This window comes from Herpailurus yagouaroundi, unplaced genomic scaffold (assembly GCF_014898765.1).
Source record: "Herpailurus yagouaroundi ecotype Mexico unplaced genomic scaffold, PumYag 67623, whole genome shotgun sequence".
In the NCBI taxonomy this organism is placed as follows: Eukaryota; Metazoa; Chordata; class Mammalia; order Carnivora; family Felidae; genus Herpailurus; species Herpailurus yagouaroundi.
In genome coordinates, this window is record NW_024420424.1 from 1,976,409 (window position 1) to 1,981,139 (window position 4,731).

Genomic DNA, 4,731 nt, shown 5'->3' on the forward strand with positions numbered 1-4,731 from the left:
TGTCACTGCCGTAAAAAAATCTGTCCACCTATTGATTCCTTCTTTCCCTTTAACCTCTGGAAACCACTGATATTTTTACTGTATTTATAGTTTTTCTTTTTCCAAATTTCATGTAGTTAGAATTGTAGACTATGTAACTCTTCAGACTGACTTCTTTCAATTAGTAATATGTATTTTAAGTTTCTTCCATGTCTTTTCATGGACTGATATATCCATACTAATAGGTGTTAAGTGATATCTCATTGTGGTTTTGAATTTCATTTCCCTAATGACTAAAGATGTTTAGAATTCTTTCATGTGCTTAGTGGCCATCTTTATGCCTCCTTTGGAAAAATATATATTCACTTCCTGTGTCCATTTTTTAATTGGGTGTCTTTTTTATTATTAAGTTGTAAATGTTGATTTATTCTCTATATGTTCTGAATATTAATGTCTCAGAAGATATGATTTTCAAACATTTTCTTTTATTTTGTACACTGTGTTTTCACTCTCTTTTAAAAAAAATTTAAATGTTTATTTTTGAGAGAGAGAGAGTGTGTGTGTGTAAGCAAGGGAGTACCAGAGAGACAGAGGGAGACAGAATCTGAAGCAGGCTCCAGGTTCACCTGTCAGCATAGGCCTGATGCAGTGCTTGAACCCACAGAGTGTAAGATCATGACCTGAGCCAAAGTTAGATGCTCAATTGAATGAGCAACGCAGGTGCCCTTCACTCTCTTGATAGTGGTATTTTATCCACAAAAGTTTTTAATTTGAATGGCGCCCAATTTACTTTTCCTTTTGTTGTTATTTTCATGTCATACTAAAGAAACCACTGCCAAATTTAACATAATTAAAATGTGCCCTCATATTTTTTTTTTACATTTGTAGCTTTTAAATTTAGGTTTTTGAGGGCGCCTGGGTGGCTCATTCAGTTAAGCATCCAACCCATGATTTCAGCTCAGGTCATGATATCACAGTTGGTGAGATCTAGCCCTGCATCGCCCTGCATCAGGATCTGCATTGACAGTACGGAGCTTACTTGGGATTCTCTCTCTCCCTCTATCTCTGTCTCTACCTGCCTCTCTTTCTGAATCTCTCTCTCTCAAAATAAATAAACTTCAAAAAATAAAGTTTGGTTTCTGATCCATGTTCATTACTTTTTGTATGTGATATAAGAAAAAGTCAGTCTACTCTTTTCATTTAGATTTTGGTATACTCAATTTTTCCAGCATAATTTCTGTTCTTTCCCCATTATATAATCTTGGAGTTCTAGTTGAAAATCAGTGGGCCTTAGATGTGTGGGTATACTTCAAGGTTCCTAATTTGATTACATTGGTCTTTATGTCTGTACTTATGCCAGTTCTATATTCTTCTGACTACTATACCCTTGTGGTAATTTTTGAAGTCTGGAAGTTTGAGTTCCCAAATTTTGTTCCTTTTCCAAACTGTTTTTGGCTCTTTGAGGTCTCTTGAAGTTCCATATAAGCTATAGAATATTTTTTTTTCATTTTTTTTAAATTAAAAAAAATAAAACAATGCTTGTTTATTTCTGACAGAGAGAGAGAGAGAGAGAGAGAGAGAGAGAGAGAGAGAGACCAAGTGGAGGAGGGACACAAAGAGAGGGAGACACAGAATCCAAAGCAGGCTCCAGGATCTGAGCTGTCAGCATAGAGCCTGAGACAGACTTGAACTCATGAACCATGACATCATGACCTGAGCCGAAGTCAGCCACCCGACTGACTGAGCCATCCAGGAGCCTTTCTTTTTTTAAAAAAATAAACACCATTGGGATTTTGATGGGGACTGCATGGAACCTGTAGATCACATTGAATAGTATTGACATCTTAACAATATTAAATCTTCCAATACATAAATGCAGAGTGGCTTTGTGTTTATTTATGCCTTCATCTTTAAGCAATGTTTTGTAATTTTCAGCATATGAGTCTTTTGCCTTCTTAATTAAATTTATTTCTAATAAGTTTTTATGTTATTGTAAATAATTATGTCCTTAATTTCCTTTGAGGTTGTTTATGTTAGTATGTGGCAATATGGCTGATTCTTTGCATGTTGATTTTGTATACTGCAATTTTGCTGAATTTGTTTGTGAGTTATAACAGGATTGATGTGTGTATGCACACGTGTGTGTGTATGAGCATACATGTATTCTTTAGGGTTTACTAGAAATAAAATCATATCATCTGAGAATATAGTTTCACAACTTCCTTTCCAAACTGGAATCCTTCTATTTCCTTTTCCTTGTCTAATTGCCCTAATTAGAATTTCCAGTAATATGCTAAATATACATGGTAAAAGCTGGCATCTTGTTTTATTACTCATCTTGGGAAAATTATTCAGTTTTTCCCCATTGAGCATGATATGAGCTGTGAGTTTTTCCTATATGACTTTTCTCATATTGAGAAATTTCTTCGTATTCCTAGTTTATTTAATGTTTTTATCATGAAAGGGTGCTTGATTTTGTCACAGCTATTTTCTGCATCAATTGATATGGCCATTTTTTTCTTTCATCCTATTCCTGTGGTGCATTACATTATTTTTCATATGTTAAACCACCCTTACATTTCTGAAATAAATCCTACTTATCCATAATGTATAATTGGTTTAATATGTTGCTGAGTTAGGTTTGCTAGTATTTTGTTGAGGATTTCTAAATCTATGTTCATAAAGGATATTCTTCTTCAGTTTTCTTTTCTTGCATTATCTTGTTTTGATTTTGATGCTGGGGCAATGCTGGCCTCAGGGAATGAGTTAGAAAATACTCTTTCCTTATACTTTCTTTAGAAAAAAAGTTTGAGAACTATGAATGTTATTTTTTAATTTTGGGTAGAATTCACTAAAGAAACCACTTTATTTTGGGGAGATTTTTATTAGGAATCCAATGTTCTTACTTGTTATAGGGCTATTGAGATTTTATATTTCTTCCTAAGTCCATTTGGTAGCATGTGTTTTTTATTCATAATTTGTCCACTTGATGTGTATATCCAATTTAGTGTCATACAGAAGTTCATGGTATTCTAGTAATCCTTTTTATTTCTGAAAAATTAGCAGTTATATCCCTCTTTTGTGACTGAGTTTAATAATTTGAGTCTTCTTTTTTTTTTAGTCTAGTCTAACTAAATTGTTGCCAATTTTGTTGATTAAAAAATCCCACAATTTTAGTTGAGTTGATTTTTTCTATTATTCTTTCTCTATTTTATTTTTCTCCACTTTTAACATTAGTGTTTCTTTCACTGTGCTTATTTTCAGTTTAGTTCATTTTTCATTGTCTAATTCCTTAAGATGTATTGTTGGGTTATTTAAGGTTTTGTTAATACATTCATTTATGGTGTTAAATTTCTATCTTATCATTGCTTTTGCTGGATCCCATGAGTTTTTCTATGTTGTGTGTTTAGTTTCATTTGTATTGAGAAATATTCTAATTCATTTTGTGATTTGTTTTTTGATCTGTAGGTTATTTAATCGGATGATGTTTATTTTCGACATATTTGTAAATTTTCTAGTTTTCTTTTTGTCATTAATTTCTAGTTTTTCTTTTAGTTTGTATTTAAATTCCAGTTAGATGGGGCACCTTGGTGGCTCAGTCAGTCAAGCATCTGACTTTGGCTCATTTCATGATCTCATGGTTTGTGAGTTTGAGCACTGCGTCTGGCTCTGTGCTGGCAACTCAAAGCCTGAAGCCTGCTTCAGATTCTGTGTCTCCCTCTCTCTCTGCCCCACCCCCCCCCACTCGTGCTCTGTCTCCCTCTCTCAAAAATAAATAAATATTTTAAAAAGTAATTCCAATTAGTTGACATACAATAAAATATTAGTTTCAGGTTCACAATTTAGTGATTCAATACTTACATAAAACACCCAGTGCTTGTCACAAGTGGCCATCAACTATTTAACCATCTCCCCATTCATCAAAAAATCCCTTTGTTCTCTATAGTTAAGAGTCTGTTTTATGGTTTGCCTGTCTCTTTTATTCCACTATGATCATTTGTGTTATTTCTGTAATTCCACATATGAATGAAATCATATAGTGTTTGCCTTTCTCTGACTTTTTCCCTTAGCATAGTACACTCTAGCTCTATCCATGTCCTTGTAAAAGGAAACTTTCATTCTTTTTTATGGCTGAGTAATATTCCACTGTATGCATATGTGTTTGTGTGTGTGTGTGTGTGTGTGTGTGTGTGTGTGTGTGTACAACATATTCTTCATTCATCTGTTGACAGGCATTTGGGCTCTTTTCATGATTTGACTCTTGTTGATAATGCTCCTATAAACATTGAGGTGGATGTATCCCTTCAAATTAGTATTTTTTAATCTTTTGGATAAATACCTGGTGGTGTAATTTGTAGGGTGTAGGGTACTTTTATTTTTAACTTTCTGAGGAATCTCCATACTGTTTTACAAAGTGGCAGAACCAGTTTGCATTCCCACCAGCAGGGGAAGAGGGTTCCCCTTTCTCCACATCCTCAACAACACTTGTTTCATATGTTGTTAATTTTAGCCATTCTGACAAGTGTGAGGTGGTATTTCGTTGTAGTTTTCATATGAATTTCCTTGATGATCAATGATGTTTAACATCTTTTCATGTATCTGTTGGGAATATGGATTATTTCTTTGGAAAAATGTCTCTTTATGAATTCAGCTCATTTTTTAACTGATTTTTTTTTTGGTTTTATAAGTTGAATTTGTTGAGTTTTACAAGTTCTTTATATATATATATATATATATATATATATATATATA